Source organism: Ochotona princeps, chromosome 11 (assembly GCF_030435755.1).
Source record: "Ochotona princeps isolate mOchPri1 chromosome 11, mOchPri1.hap1, whole genome shotgun sequence".
Taxonomy (NCBI): Eukaryota; Metazoa; Chordata; class Mammalia; order Lagomorpha; family Ochotonidae; genus Ochotona; species Ochotona princeps.
This window is the reverse complement of record NC_080842.1, coordinates 12,850,462-12,867,811: the sequence shown is the minus strand read 5'-3', so window position 1 is coordinate 12,867,811 and position 17,350 is coordinate 12,850,462. Positions and strand designations below refer to the sequence as shown.

General features: G+C 42.1%; 1 long non-coding RNA gene across 1 annotated transcript in view; it reads left to right on the top strand.

Annotated features, from left to right (window-relative positions):
* The first annotated feature begins 5,982 nt into the window (after positions 1–5,982).
* Positions 5,983–17,350, top strand: part of LOC131481360 (uncharacterized) — a 126,173-nt gene continuing 114,805 nt past the window's right edge. Inside the window, exon 1 of the long non-coding RNA XR_009246248.1 lies at positions 5,983–6,526. This is a non-coding gene — a long non-coding RNA (uncharacterized LOC131481360). The remainder of the gene's footprint in view (positions 6,527–17,350) is intronic.

The following is a 17,350-nucleotide window of genomic DNA, read 5'->3' as shown; positions in this document are numbered from 1 at the left end:
CCAGAATTATGACAAAACAAGCATCTCTTATTTCTAAGTTACCTGGTCTACAAGCTTTTGTGAAGCAGCAAAAATGGTCTAAGGTCTGGGCACATATGATACCCTCTATGCTGTGAGTGGGAGTTTACTGTGGTACAACCACTTGGTATAGACAGCACAGTGCTTCTGTAAATAATGAAATTGAAGTGTTCCTGTATGACCAAGCTGGCTCACTCTTAGCCAAGTATATATTTCAGAGATGAGAGTCCAGCTGCACAGAATTTGAATGTTTATAGCAGTATTAATCATCGCAGTCAATTCCTCAACAAAGTGGAAACTATCCAGATGTCCAACGATGGATGAATAGATAAAGCGGAATGTGGAATATCCACAGAATGGAATGTTGATAGACCATAGGAAGAATGAAGTACTGCTGTGGGTTATGACATGGATGAACTCAGAGGCTGTATCACGTCAAAGGAGTTGGTCACAAAAGTCCACGGACTGTATGATTTCACTCAGATGAAATATCCAGAAAAGGGCAACGTACAGGGACCAACAATAGATTAGTGATTGCTTCTGGGAGGGGAAGATGAAGGTTAGGTTAAAAAGTTTCTAAGTTGTTGAAAATGTTCTACATTGATCACAGTGGTTACCCATATCTGAAGCTGCACTAAAAACTATTACTTAATCATTTAATGGGATGAGTTAGATATGAAATATGAGTTAATAACACTGTCCTGAAAAAATGATTCAGTAGTTTTGACTCCAACGGTGTGTGAGATTTGTTGCTCCAGACCTATGCTGTCATTTCATATTGTCACACTAGACTTTTTTTGTAATTCAGCACTTATGATAATGCTCCAAAATCAAATTCATGGCTAGAATTTTTATGTGCATGTGTTCATTGTCCAGCAGTGAGGGACTTAGTGCATGGAGCTGATAATCATACACACAGGCTATGGACTGATGGTCAATAGCCAAAGTTTAGCAACATCATCAAACTTTTAGAGACTGACAGTCATGTAGGAATGGTTTCGGTCTGTTTTTCATTTCTTTCTTTTTTTTTATCTGAGGGGTGGAAAGATGGGGAGTGAGTAGGAGAAGAGATACCATTGCTGATTCACTTTAAAAATGCTTGTGACGGCTGGGGCTGGGCCAGAGCCAGAGCCGGAGCCGAAACCGGAGCTGGAGCCAGAGCCAGAGCCAGAGCCAGGAGCCAAGGATGTGACGCAGTTCTCCCCCGTGGCTTGCAGGAACTCCATTACCTATGATATGGCTGCTCTCTCCTCATTGGTCAACTTGAGCTGACGTGAGCACCAGATGCATTTGAGTGTCCGGAGGTGTCCACCTTGTAGGAATCCCGGGTCACCCAGCTGGACATTGTGGTGGTTGGAGGGCTGCACACTGAGATTTAAGAAGGAGAAGAAGAGCTCCTTCTAAATTCTTGAGAGAGGTGCAGATAGTAAGCTTTTGCATACAATGGGCCCAATACTCCCAATATTTTAACAGGGAAAATGATAATGTGTTCTCAGTGCGTGCAGAAGCTCCGGTTAGTTCTCTCAAACCTCCTTAGAAAGTTGGACACAGCCACAGAAAAAGCAAATGGAATTTCTGTATATTAATACATTTAAACACCACTTAATTATTTAACAGTTAATAAAAACATATACATGGGCATAATTGTAAATTTTATGAAACAAAGGTATTCAGCATTAGAAATTAAAATTTTCTTTGAAATTGGGAAGAACATGTACTATTATGTAAACCAAACCATGAAATGCGTTACAGATTCTTAAGTAATTCAGATGGTATTCAGCAAGATGAGATATACCAATAAGGCAATTGTTCAGAGAAGAATTGTCAGTGGTGTAGCTGACTCAATGTGGTTGGGTGGTAAAAGAAATTAAATTTACAGTCACTATGGCTGTTTAGGGGTGACAAGTTGATTGGTGGTGGGTTAAGGAGCGCATGGTTTACCTGAAGATGAGGTCTGTGAAACTGTACATATGTGAGATTTGTTTTTATCTAAATCCAGGCAACTCTGTTCGGTCTTCTCGGTGCACTCAACACTATAAGTTGGTGTCTATAGTCTACAACTTGCTGGAGAAGCAGGCTGCATCAATATTAGATTTGTAGTGTATATATTCCAGAGAATTCTGCTCCCTTGACTGAAACACACTCTTATGATTTCCCCTTTGTGCAGTATGTGAAATTAGGATCATCCAGATGGTCAGCATGACATTTCACTCCCCGTGCAAGTAGCAATAATGTATATGAATGCCTGGTCTTTCACTTGAAGCCGTGCAGATGCTGGCTAGTTAAGCTTGCCTGTAAATCAGTTGATTCATAAGCTCCAGCCTATGCTATTCAGAACCATTGGCTAAGGAAACAAATAGTCTGATGAAATTCTTGATATGTATTAAGTCCAGAGGTTTTCAACTTTTTGCCTGGCCAAAGTCGTACCCATAACTTTCTTTTTTTCTTTTCTTTCCTTTTTCTCCTCTTCTCTTCTTTTTGTTCCTTTCTCTTTCCTCCCCTCGCCTTCCCTCCCATTCTTCTCTTCTCTCCTTCTTCCCCCCTCCTCCCCTTCTTCTTCCCTCTGTCTCTCCTCCCTCCCCTTCTCTCCCACCTCCCCTTCTCTCCCCTCCCCCCCGCTCCCCCCCTCTCCCCTTCCCCCCCGCTCCCCTCCCCCCGCTCCCCTCCCCTCCCCTCCCCTCCCTTCCCTTCCCTTCTCTCCTCTCCTCTCCTCTCCTCTCCTCTCCTCTCCTCTCCTCTCCTCTCCTCTCCTCTCCTCTCCTCTTCTCTTCTCTTCTCTTCTCTTCTTTCCTCGCCACACCTCAACTTGCCTTGTATTTTTATTTTTCTCTCTCTTTCATCTCTCTCTCTTTCAGAGGCAGAGAGACAAATGCAGACACATGGTGAACTCCCACTTGCTGCTTCATTTCCCAGGTGCCTACAACAGTTGTTGCTGAAATCAAGAGTCTGGAATTGAATACATGTTTCCTTTGTAGGTCGCAGTGACTAACTACCTAACCATCATTTCTGTCTCCAAGGGTCTGCATCAGTAGGAAGGTGGTTTTATAATATGGTATTGGAATCAAATACTCAAGAGATTCACAGGTATCATAAATACCAAGTCAAATGTTTTGCCATTATCTAAATTTTAACAATTTAGTTAAATTACCTATATATTTTGGAAAATTAAATGTGACTCATGGATTGAGAATTCCAAAGGAGTTCTAATTTTCTGAATGTAGCACTTGTAGATAAAACATAAATTGGGCTTGCTATATTAAGCTTCCTTTTTTCTTTTTTTTTTCCTTTCTTCCTCCTTCTTTCTTTCTCTCCGTCTTTCTTGCTTGCTTGCTTGCTTGCTTTCGCAGTCCTGATAGAAATGGAAAAATACAAAAAACATAAAGATATCTATCTAAACAGTATAATATACTAATTCCTACGTTAGGATTGAGTTTTGAGTTTTGAAATCTTAGTAGGGGAGTGCTATTGATGCAGCTCAGAAGGAACAGGTGCAGTAAAATGTTTAATATGATAGACTGCTATTCCTATTTCTATAAAAATATCCCCCTAGGAAAAGGATCAGGGTCAGTTAACCTAATCACCAATTCCACAATGTGAGAAGAAAAAAGGCTGTTATTTTTTATTTTTGCCACAATGATTAGTTTAAGCTATCACACTATGTGTTTCTGACAGGCAGTGTCTGTTTCCATGGGAACATGCATGGCATGCAGCTGCTAAATTGTGAGACACGTCTCATAATCTGCGGAAGCTCCTCTCTGGATTTCCTGCAGCATCGCTGGCTGTTTAGGCATCAGTGGTCCTATATCCTGTAGAGATATAGGAGGTCATGTGCAGTTGAAGGACTTAGTTTATTGAAAGGATTATCTATGTATTATGTATCACATTCATGTAAGTGCATTGTAAATTGCTCATAGGAAACTGAATTAAGGCAGAAGTTCATGCAATAAGGTTTAAATCAATATAGTTGTATTCATACTACATATTTTTCATGAACTATTTTACAATAATAGTTGTTTGAGTTACATGCACACACAAACACACACACACATGCACGCGCGGGCCAAGACAGAGAGCATGTGCTTCATTGCTGGTTTATGTCTCTGAAGTCCACAACAGCTAAGACTGGGCCAGGCTGACGCCAGGAGCAAGGAGCCAGAAGTTTCATCTAAGTCTTCCACATGGGTGGCAGGTTGTGAAACACATGGGCCATTTTCCACTGGGCATACATATTTCTTTCCTAAATTCCTTACCAAAGCCCCATTAAGGAGGGTTTTAGACCTAGAAGTTAAGATGTCAACATCCTGGGCCTGGCATGATAGCCTAGTGGTTAAATTCTCACCTAGCTTGTGCTGGGATCCTAAATGGGCATTGGTTAATGCCCTGGGTGCTCTACTCCCTGCTTGTGGCCTGGGAAAGCAGTGGAGGATGCTCTAAAACCTTAGAACCTGCACCTACCTGGGAGACCCAGAAGAGGTTTCTGGCTTCAGATCAGCTCAGCTCCAGCTGTTGTGGCCACTTGGGGAGTGAACCAGTGGACAGAAGATCTTTCTCTTTGTAGCTCCTTCTCTGTGTATTTGGCTTTCCAAGAATAATAAATATTAAAAAAAAAAGATGCCCTCATCTAACATTGGAGTCTTTGGGTTTGGCTCCTGGCTCTGTTTTCCTATGAATGCACTCTGGAAACAGTGGTGATGGTTCAAGAGCTTGATTCTTGACAGCCACATGAGGGACCAGGATTGAGTCCCTACCTCTGTGTGTTGGCTTCTGCAAAGTCCTGGCTAGTTTCAAAATCTGTGGAGTGAATCCATGGGTGGGAGCTTGCTCTTCCTGTCTCTCTCTCTCTCTGCTAAACTGCCTCTCCAATAAACAAACAAACAAACAAATAAATATTTAAGTTCTTATGAAGATGTCAGGCTGCATCAAACTCTTTTGTTTTTGTAGTTTCCTAATTTAGAATTCCCTTTCCAACATCCATTCTTTCATTCAACAAGGATAAGGATTGGGAACTTCCTATGTGTTAGGCCCTGTGATGAAAGTTTGGTGCAGAACAAGTTTGTCTTCATGAGGCTCAGTGTCTCATGTAAGGAAAGCTATTACAGAAGTAACTGTATGACTCATTATATAATAACAAGTCGTTGAGATGTCATCCACCATGAAGGCCTTTCTAAAAGCCAAAAGGATGGAGCTTCCTGATCTTTGACTTTCAATCTTCAACCAACCCTGTAGGCTAGTAAACCTCTATTCTTTATAAAGTGCTGAGTGTGATAAAGCAACAGAAAACAGACCAAGACAAAGTTTCAAAAATAGTGTGAGATATCTGTAAAAAAGAATTAAGGTGGTGATCTCATATAAGGATTGGATTCATAAAAAATGCTTTCTTAAGCTCAAATCTGAATACTGAGCGTGTACTATCCGGGATGGATGGCAAGGGAGAGAGGATGACCCCAATATCTTTTATCTGGCTTTCTGTTCTGTCTGTTGATCCTCTTTGTGATGCGCTTTCGAGCTTGTTTATCAGTTAATGCCTTTTGTCTCTTAATGGCTATCTCTCGGAGGAAACTGAGGTTATGGGGAGGGTCAGAGAACAACAGTGTAGGCACTCACTAAGAAAATAACCCAAGTCATATCTGCTCATCAAGGAAGCAGAGAGACATGAGGTCATCAGGTTGACATAACTAGAGAGGGTTTCATCTAATAGGAGAGTCTCTAGCAAATGCAACCCATGCAACTGCAAAGCAGCAAGTTTTATTGAGGAGGCAGACAAACAGACCAGCCAGCTGTGGTCAGCTCTCCTCTCCTTCACAGTGGTGAGGGTTGGATGGGTTTTTAAGAGAGTGAGTTATACAGCCGTGGGAACCAGGTGAGTTGAGCAGCCACAGGAGGCTGCCATGGGAACAGTGAGTGAACAATGTGTGGGCCTTAGCAGCCACAGGAAGTTGCCATGGGGACAATGGGTTGGCTTGAGATGCCACAGGAGGCAGTCATAGGAACAATTGGTGATTAATCGTACAATATTGATCCCCGGAACCAAGGGTTGCTGGCAGGGCATTTACACCTTGTGATGTGGCCCTAAATTTAAGCAAGAAACAGGCAAAGCATTTTATAAGAAGCATAGAGAGCAGGTTAGCAAACTTAGGCAGGCCTAAACCAAAGTGACTCCATTTTGTGACTGGGTTCCACAGAATGACTTGGGCTGAGCTAAGAAATTTTTTTGCCCGTGCTACCTCTATCCATGCTCTGAAGCAGCATCTGGCAAGTGCAGAGGCTTTCTCTCTACTCAAGCTTCTCTCCACTGTGGTGGGGAAAATGTAGGTCTCAGGGTGGCCTGACCACAGGTCAGTAACTGAGAACTCATCTGATAGCACCTGACAGGTGCATGGCAATGTGGTAATGTGCAATCCCATTTCACAGTGGTAAATCATTACCTGCACTACAGTAGAGGATTATCTCAGTCTGGGAAATCGCTGGCAACTCTGCACTTGTCCAGAGTGATTACAATTTATGCTTGGTGAGTAGAAAATAATTTTGATCTTCACTTTTTTGCTAGTGAATTAAAGCAATGACTGTGAACTTTTTTTGTTGGTGAACTGTTATTTTGGGTGTTTCTATTAAATGAATAGGTAGGCTTCAAATATTAGCAAAGGAATGGACAAGTTAATAATTGGGTGTCTCTACAAGCCACATTTGTGTTGAAATTAATCACATAAGGCACATGGCTAATAAATTCAGATATCCAATGTGGCACCTTGAGAAATTATCATTTCTGCTAGACTAGGGAGTGTGGATTGGAATCAATCCTACTTTTCACTTCTTTACACATTCATTCATTTAACATAGTATAGTATATACTGGCATTTAGTATCATATGTGCGGAGGCAACAAGAAGTTCATGTAGGGCCCGGCGGCGTGGCCTAGCAGCTAAAGTCCTCGCCTTGAAAGCCCCGGGATCCCATATGGGCACCGGTTCTAATCCTGGCGGCTCCATTTCCCATCCAGCTCCCTGCTTGTGGCCTGGGAAAGCAGTTGAGGACGGCCCAATGCATTGGGACACTGCACCCGCGTGGGAGACCTGGAAGAGGTTCCAGGTTCCTGGCATCGGATCAGCGAGCATCAGCCCGTTGCGGCTCACTTGGGGAGTGAATCATCGGACAGAAGATCTTCCTCTCTGTCTCTCCTCCTCTGTGTATATCTGGCTGTAATAAAATGAATAAATCTTTAAAAAAAAAAGTTCATGTAATTGAGAGATAATGTGGGGCAGATATTTAGTTCGATAGTTAAGCTGCCTGCATTTCATGTTCTAGTGCCTCTGTTAGATTCCCATCTCTAACTCCTGACTGCAGCTTCCTGCTGGGAGCAGGGAGACAGTGGTGATGGCTCAGATGGTATCCTTGCCATCCATGTGGGGCACCACAATTCAGTCCGTGGCTTCCAGCTTCTAGCTGGTGTTGTCCTGGCTATTGTAAGGATTTGGGTAGGAAACAGCAGATGGAAACTTACTGTCTCACTTATTTTCACTCTTCCTGGTACCTCTCTGCCTCTCAAATCCGTATATATAATTTAGAAGATGAGGTACATTTCTCATAAAACCTTTCTAAGCATCCTTGTTCTATTATCATCATTACTAACATATTAATAGGCAATGACAATCATTTTGTAAGTGCTGTAAGAGGGGCACACAGAGGCCAGCGCAATGGAGCATAGATAAGAAGAACTCCCTGAGGACAAGCTGTTGAAGCTGAGTTCAAGGTAGGTATTGGCTGGTTTTTTGGACTGAATGTTTGTGTCTCTTCAAATTTCTTTGAAGGTGTATTTCTAATGTAGTTGTATTTGGATATTGACCATTCAGGAAGTCCTTAAGAAGTTAAATGAGATCCCAAGGGTGGGGATGACTAGTATCCTTGTAAGCTTCTGGAGGGTTCACTCTCTCCTCTGCACGTACATCCTGTGCATGTGACATCCTGAGAACAACCAGCAAGAAGGCAGCTGTTTGCCAGCCAGGGAGAAGGCCTGCAGTAGGATCCAAATCTGGACAACCTTGATCTTAACCTCCTGGCTCCAACACTGTGGGGGAAATAAAAGTCTATGGCTTAGGCCGCACAATCTGAGGGATTCTGTTTTGACAGCTCTAGCAGACTAATGTGGTAATGAACTTTATGTCTGGGGAAGTTGGAGAAGAGAGGGAACAGCTGTTACTTCCGGCATGCAAAGTGTCAATGGCAAAGGAAAACATTCTTTCCTTGTTCACAAGTCAGAGTCAGTTCATCATGAAATATCCCACTATAAGAAATTTAAGCAGAAGAGATGCAGCCAAGAAAACCGGTTTCACAGGTGGTGGACTGCTGAAAGAGCCAACAGGAACCCCCGAGTGAGCCTCAAATTAGAAATTTCAACCTACAGGGCTGATAAAAAAGATGTAGTGAGCCACACGCAGAGAGGGGCTTGTTTGGTCCTTTTTGATGTTTCTGAATTCAATATACTAATACTTTATACAGGATTTTTTCCAGTGATAGTCACATAGGATGCTGCCTTGTAATTTACTTGTCAGGTTTTTGTTTCAGGCTTATGCTATGATATTTATATACGCATGACTTTAATCATTTGTATGTTTTCTTTCTACTTGCTGGCAGGACCATTTGACCCATCATAATGTATTTCATTTTTTCCCCTGAAACTGGAGTTCATTTTCTGTTAAAGAGATAATGAGATGAATTGCATAATAGTTACATGCATCTAAAATCCAGTACACTTACTGTAGGGTATCAAACAGTATACAACTTACTAATAGTAAGCTAGTATAAACAGTACAGAACTGTGTAGTTTATACTAAACAGTATAGAACTTAATAATTTTAAGAAAAATGGGAATTTAAATGGGTGCATTTCTAAAACAAATGAACAAAAATGTTTGTTTTGGGCCTGCACTGTGGCACAGTGGGTTGAGTCACCACCTGCTATGCAGGTGCCCTGTTGAGGCACTGGTTTGAGACCTGAGTGCTCTACTTCCAATCCAGTTGCCTGCTAATGTGCCCAAGGAAGCAGCAGAGGATGACCTAAGTACTTGAGCTCCTGCACCCACATAAGACCTGGATGGAGTTTCTGGCACCAACTTCAGTCTAGCCCAACTCTAGCCATTGCAGCCATTTGGGAAGTGAATGACTAAGCTGCCACCTGAGGCACCTAAAATCCATATTGGAATGTCTGGGTTTGAAACCTGACCCTGATCTCCATTCCATTTTCTGTTAAGGCATAGCTTGTTAGATAGCAGGTGATGATTCAAGTGCTTGAGTCCCTACTACCCACATGGGAGACCCCAGCTGGAATAGTGGCATCCTGAGTACAGTCCTAGCTGTTTTGGCTGCTTGGGTAGTGAGCTAGCAAATAGAAGAGCTCTGTCCTTGTTGCCTTCTCTCCATCTCTCCCTGCCATTCAAATTAAAGTTAAAATGGACAAATAAAATTTAAAACAAAATCATTTTTATCAATCACAACAAATTAGCTTAACCAGTCTTAATGAAATGTCTTACTTTTTGATAAAATGCAAACTGTTAAAATACAGAATAACAAGCACATGGTGTGACAAGGGAAACCTATTTAAAAACACTGGGATTTTACTGTTTGCATGAGCTCATAGTGAGTCAATAGTGTGATGTGGCTGCCAAAGTAACCATTGTGATTTAGGGCATCATTAAGTAGGGCATACGGTCCAGAATGAGGTAGCTGATAAATTCATTGTACTGTATGGACATGTCTTATTGTATTCTATGGTGTGTCCAATGTTTAAGAGAGTGGGCCATAGCTGAATCAGAAGGAAACCTATGCTGAATGAAGACTTAATGTGTGAAAGTAGGCCCAGGTGAGTTGATGCAATCTGATTCATCCTTAAGTCTACAGATCATGAAAGGCACTTTGAGATGTTGAAATGTCATTTTTGGTGAATCTCCTCCAGTGTGGCCAGTTTTTCAAAAATGACAAATGTGCAACCATGCACATCCACACTGTTTGGGGGATACACATCATTTCATGTTATCTGCTCTCTATTCTTCCAAGAACATTGGTAGACATATGTGTAAGATTCAGCTGAAAAGTATGACTGCAGTTTATGTATACCATATTCATAGCACTAAGATGGTCAAAATCATTTCCTATTAGGAAGCATGGCTCAAAATTATTGCTGAGAAACCATAGGATACTCCCAGCTCTTTTGGAGGGATATAGAGCAAGAATATTTTGAAACTAGTAGAAATGTAAATAGGTGCAACCACTGTTGGTAACAATTCCAGCATATCTGTTGTTAATGAAAACTGGCTTTGACTCAGTAGATTTACTTCTGCTTATGCCAGAGAAAGCCTTGCAGATTTGTAAAACAAGAAACATAAGAAGGTAGCCCTTCCCATGTTCAATATAAATGTCCACTAAGTGGAGAAAGAATAAATAATAGTTTATTCTCTTGAATAAATTCTACACTACATTTGAGAAGAGTAATTAGAGGTAAACCTATAAACATGGATATACTTTAAAGCATATTGGTCCTGAACAAAGATAGAGAAAATACTGAAAACTTCGCCAAAAACCCTGCCAGAATAAACCATAAACATATAAAAATCAGTAGTATTTCTGTACAGTATCAGTGGACCATTTAAAGCAAATTTAAAAATTTCACTTACAGTAGCATAAAAAACTCAAAATTAGTTCTAACCTAGTAGGTGAAAGATCTGTACGTGAAAATTTTTAAATAATCATTAAAAGCATACTAAATGAAAATATATCTCATATTCATGGATGAAAGAAATTTATATTAAGGTACCCATACTACCCACAGTGATCTACAGGTTTAAGCAGTAGTTATTTAGATTCCATGGACAGTTTTCACAGGAATTGAACAATCCTGAGATTGATGTGAAAGTATAAAAGATTCTCATGAGACAAAGCAACCTTGAACAAAAAGTAAAATGCTGGCCATATCATGCTAACTATCAAAATCTGTAAAGCTATAATAATCAAAACAGAATGGTACTGGCACAAAAATAGATATACAGATCAATGAAACAGAAGAAAGAAGCATAAATAAAACCATATAGTCCTTTTATGGTCAACTGAATTTTTTTCTTTTTTACAAAGATGCCAAAAACATGTAATGAAGAAAAGACCATCTCCCACAGTTGTAGGCAACTGCCTAGGTTGCCTTTTACCTAGGTAATAGTTACACTACTGGGAGAAAAGTAGCCAGTAGCTGGTGGACATTCTGGGCCAGGTTAAAGCCAAATTTGTGTTAATTATACCAGTATGCTAACATAATTGCCTTTCTTTCTCTCTTCCCTCCCTCCCTCCCTTCCTTCCTCTCTCTCTTCCTCTTTCTTTCCTCTTTCTTTCTTTCTTTCTTTCTTTCTTTCTTTCTTTCTTTCTTTCTCTTTCTTTCTTTCTTTCTTTCTCTCTCTCTCTCTCTCTCTCTCTCTCTCTCTCTCTCTCTTTCTCTTTCCTTCCTTCCTTCCTTCCTTCCTTCCTTCCTTCCTTCCTTCCTTCCTTCCTTCCTTCCTTCCTTCGTTCTTTCGGTGTGTGGGGAAGGCAAGTATTGCTTGGCCAAAACATGGCTCCCATGGGGTTGGGGAGGAGTTGCAGATTGCCCAGAGAAGGGAGTCTGGGGACATACTGGAGTGGGAGTGGCTGAGGGCATGCTTGACTAGGGAAGAGTAACTTCTAGAGCCTTCCACATCCTGGCCACTGCACTTACAAGTAGGCCAGGGAACTGAGATGGAGTGGTTTAGAGGAGGGGAATTAGAGGATATGTCTGGGTCATGCCAAGGCACCTACACATGTGGGAGATCTGGACTGAACTTAATAGCATCACCTGCTACCCACTGGCACATGCAAAAGCTGGAGCTAGGGAGGCATTCCTGGCTGGGTTAGGCCCCAGTACTGGACTGCAAGTGTCAGAGCAGAGGGTGGGCCATGTCAGGCTGGGCCATAGAACCCACCAGAGCACAAGAGAACTGGATCTGTGGGCAGATTCTGTAAGGGTCTTGTGGGCTTGCCTCTGTAGGACTGTAGCACCTGCTGGTTTGCACAGAGAGCTGGAGGTGGTGACAAGCTGAGTCAGGCTGGGCTGCAGAACTCATTTAACACTTACGGGTTGGGAAGTAGCTGGGCTGGGTCAGGCTGCAGCACCTGCTGGCACATGCAAAGACCAGGATTGAAGGCAGACCATGCCAAACAAGAGTGTGGCACCTGTCAGCACACGAGAAATCTGGAACTAGGAGTGGGTCCCACAGGGGAATTGGGAAATTCCCTGTTACACTGCAGCTCCAGCTAGTGAGTATGAGGGCTGAGGTTGGGGCCAGGCCAGGCCAAGCTAGCCTGCAGTACCCTTTAGCATATGTGTGAGCCAGGTCTCGGGACAGGCAAAGCTGTGCCAGTCCATGCTGCCTTGGACCACAACACCTGTCAGTTCACATGAGGGCTGGTGTGGGCCAGACTAGACTACGTTGTTGCACCCCCCTGGAGAGCTGGGACTGTGGGTAGGCTGGGCTGAGCCAGGATAGAGTACCTGTTGGCGAATGCCATGATTGGGGGCAGGCCATCTCAGACTGGGCCACAACACACACTGGCACATGAAAGACTCTGGGGCTGGGAATGGATCTGATAGGGGAACATTGGTTTCTCCATTACTGGGCTGCTGCTTCCACTGGTTAGCATGAGAATGGGACAAGGGACAGGCCAATTTGAGAGCAGGCCAGGCTGGGCCAGGCTGCCGCACCTGCTGGTGTACATGAGAACCAGATATGTGCAGGCTAGTCAGGTTAGGCCACAGCACCTGCTGGCAAGTGCCAGGACTGAACATGAGTCATGTCACGTTAGACCGCAGTACACCCTGGCAGGTGCAAGATCTGGGACTGGGAGCAGGCCTAGTAGGAGAACTCTGGGCACTTCCCTGCTAGGCTGCAGCTCCTGCTGCTGAGCATGAGAGCCAGTGCTGTGGGTGGGCCAGATATGGGTGTGGATTGGGCTGAGCTAAATCACAGTACCCACAGAGGCAGATGGGTTGCTGGATGGACTGGGCTAGGCTGCAGCACATGCTAGCACATGCCAAAACCAGGGTTGTGGGCAGGTCTGGTGAGGGTTATTGGGGATCATCCCAAGCCGACTGCAGCTTCCACTGGTGTGCATGAAGACCAGTCCTGTGGCAGGCTAGGCTGGGTTAGGCTGCAGCAACCAGCAGTTCATGAGAGATGGGGCTGGGGTAGAACTAACCAGACATCTGTATTCACTGATATGTGCATTGGCTGGTGCAGATGGCGGACTGAGGCTGACCCTTCACTAGCTGGCAAACACAACAGTCAAATCTAAGGTCACCCCAGGTGACATTTCTTGGGGAACAATCCAACTGGATCACTGGATCAAATCCCAGTCATAGGGGAAATCACAAGATACATGGTCTGACCTTGAAGTACATGATTTGGGACTGTGCCTCCTCAGTTGGTGATGCCTATGCAGTGGCAGTATGCCTAGATGCACATGGGGGAAGTGGCAGCCAGATCATTCAGGCCAGTAGAGGATGCCAAGTACTTTAGCAGAGTATGGAAATTAGAATAGGTTGGATCACTCCCCTGGCTAAGATTTGCAGCATGTTCCTGGGCCTTTGGATACACTAAGGTGGACTTGGTTAGCCAATAAGCCTTGGAAAGATTTTCTCAACCTTGATGCAATTAAGCAAATATCTTAGAACTATCAAAACCACTCAACTAACAACCTCAGAACACTCTTCCCTGCATCAGGATCTCTCTTTTTTCTTAAACATTTATTTATTATTTTTATCTGAAAGTCAGATTTATAGAGAGGAGAGACAGAAAGAAAAATCTTCCATCCTTTGGTTCTCTCTCTAAGTGGCCGCAATAGCCAGAACTGAGCCGATCTGAAGTCAGGAGCCAGGAGCCTCTTATGGGTCTCCCACATGGGTGGAGGGTTGAAAGGCTTTGGGCATCCTTGACTGCTTTCCCAGGGCACAAGGAAGGGGCTGGAAGGGAAGTGGAGCAGCCAGGATAAGAATCTGCACAGATATGGGATCCCAGTGGATGCAAGGTGAGGACTTTAACCACTAGGCTAGCATGCCGGGCCCTCGTATCAGGATCTTTTTAAGCATCACCAAATGACTGTTTCTCATCCTCAGTGCTGATATAGTTTGACAGCAAGGAGTGGTTCCCTTCCCTTCCCTTCCCTCCCTGTAGACACAGTAGAAAAAATAAAGGAAACATTTTTCACCCACCTTCCTTTATGCCTTTTGCCTACCCACTTTAATTAAGACTCACATATGCGTGCATTCCCCTCAATGATGAAAATATTAAAAATAAAATAAAAATGAAAGACAATCTCTGCAAGAAAAGTGGTGTTGGCAAAACTGAATGTTGACGTGTAGAAGAAGGAAGTTGGATCTTTATCATGTACTATATACAAAAATCATCTCAAAATGAAGATTTAATCCTGAGACCAGCAGCCATAAAACTTGGAGAAAACACAGGGAATACCCTTCTTAATATTGGTTTGTGCATTGATATTTTGGATTTAACCCCAAAAGGGCAGGCAATGAATAAAAAACAGACAAACCAAAATAAATCAACCTTAAAAGATTCTGCACAACAAGAAAAACAATTGACACGAATAAAAGGATTCCTGGAATAGGAGGGAATGTATATAAGTCATACATCTGATAAAATGTTAAATGTCCAAAATAGCATAAGGAATGCAAATTAATAACAAAAGAAAACTTGATGAAAAAGTGTGCAAAATACCTGAATCGTTACTTTATCAGAAGACAGACCAACAAATGTATAAAAGAAATCATCACTAATCATCAGAGAAAGGCAAAATTAAGCTGTAATTCTATTTGTAAAATGATAAATACAATGAAATAGGAATACTATTTATAGAGCAAAATGTACATGATGAGTTCAGTTTGATAGAAAATTCAACTGTACCTATATATCTAGTGGATTATAAATATGGAGCAGAGACTTGTTACCTATTGCCCTTCTTAAGCATGGGAAACTACTCCTGTTAAAAATTTATTTATTTGTTTTTGAGGGAGAAATAGGGGAGGGATTAGAGAGAGGGAGGGGGAGAAGAAAGATAGGGAGAGGAGAGAGTAGGAGAGGGAGAGGGAGGAGAGGAAGAGTAGGGAGCAGTGACTGGGGAGGAGAGAGAATGGGCGGCGAGTGAGGAGGGGAGAGCTGGAAGGAGAGGAAAAGGAAGTGAAAGAGGAGGGAGAGGAAGAGGAGGAAAGTCATTCTCACCTGCTGGTTCACTGTTCAAATACTCACAGCTGAGGCTTGGCCAGGTGTAAGCCAGGAACTGGAAACTCAATCCAGGTTTCTCATGTAGGTAGGAAGAACCCAGTTGTTCTAACCATCACTGCTGCCTCCCAGGATCTGCCTTTGCAGGAAGCATGGATCAGAAGCAAGAGTCTTGAATCTAGTGCAGGTATGTTGTTGTGGGACACATTTTAATCAGCTTCTTAACCATTAGGCTAATACCTATCTCTCTGGCATTTTGCAACAGCCTGTGTAACAAATATGAAATGATATGCCTCAGTATTGCTTTAATTTTATACTGTCCTGATAATTAATGTTTTTGAGCATGTTTTCATATACCTATTTGTCCTTTGTGTGCCTTCTTTTGAGAAATGTTTGGTTAAGTGCTTTGCCTATTTTTAAATCACGGTATTCTATGAAGTTATTTAATTTTTGCTATTGATTTGTTTTATTTCCTACATATTTTGGACATTAATCTGTTATCAGATATGCTGTTTGAAAATATTTCCTCTCATTCTGTCAGTTGCCTTTCCCTCTATTGATTATTCGTTTTTACTGTGCATAAGCTTTTTGGTTTGTATAATTGTGCTTGTTGATTTTTGTGTTTGTTTCTTGTGCTTTAAGGATTATATCCAAAGCAGTTATTACCAGGACCAAAGTTTGCCCCTGTGTTTACTTCTGGAAGATTTTTTTTATTACAAGTATTATTTTCTCGTCTCTTGTCTGTAGTACAAATAGTTTAAATTTTTGTATAAAGGTCTTAATTTACTCTTTTCCATGTGGTTAATGATGTTTCCCAACGCCATTTATTGGAGTGATATACTTTCCCCGTATGTATTGTTACTAGTTTTGCCTAAGATTGACTGTATTTATGAGGATTTATTTCTAGACTTTGCATTTTTCTTGTGATGGATGAGATATTTCCAGGAGGACTAAGGCCATGGGGTGGGACTGAAAAAAGGACGAACTATGGCACTATTTCAGACCTCATAGCTTAAGGAAAAAAGCAATTCTCATTTATGTTTTGTTCAACCAATTAATTAGGTTTAGGGATCATACAGAAAATTGAAGTTTAGATATTTGCTAGGAATTTAAAAAGGTTCAAAAATCCAATGTAAATCTAGTATAATGTTGAGAAGTATAATAAAATCTGTCTAAAGATTTGGAAACCCTGATTCTGTTCACATGGGTTTCACTTCAGATAAGTTTTGGATGGAGTGAGCAATGAAAGAATGAGTACAGAGGAAGATGAGGTACAAAGATGTTCTGAGAAGAGCCCTGGTCAGGCAGGGTCAGTGAGGGCAGTGCTTGTGGTGAACAGAGTAAAGGCAGCATTCAGGAATCAATGGAAGATGGGGAAGGTATGAAGGTGTGAACTGGTAACATCACAGGGGTGCTTAGAGCCCCCCAGAAAACTCAACCACCGAAAGATACTTGGAAGAATGCTTTAATGATAAACATCTCATGGTGCTTTGCAGAAAAGAAAAATATACTTGGCTCCATCCAGATAGTGAGCTTTTCCTTCCTCTCCAGGGTGCTGTAGAACATTGAAGGGGTCCTGTTGCAGGACCTTGCCTGTTGCAGGAGTGCAGCTAAGGACAGTGAATGAATTCCTAGTGACTCAGAGGCACCTTCCGGCTTTTAGAGTTCTCCTTCTGGCTTTGAGCAAGCAGTGCTCACGTCTTAGAGTTCTTAGAGAAGAAAGCTCTTTATTAGGAAAGAATTTGTCCCACTTGAGGCTCATAAAACATTTTTGTATTTGAATAATGAAGCAAGTATTGTTCATAGCTTATCACAAATATAACTTGTAATATCAACATGCCAGGTGCTCATAAAAATGCTATCAGAAAACCTTGCCTTGAACACTAATTTTAGCGGAACAAGTTAGAGCATATAAGGCAGACTTGGGTAGTATTGAGATTTAGATTATTTTTAGATTTGTGTATTCCGTTGATGTCAATGCGTAGGGATGGATGATGGAGTTGGTAGAAAGGAGACTGGAGGATGCTACCAAAGTGCTAGATGCTGATATTAG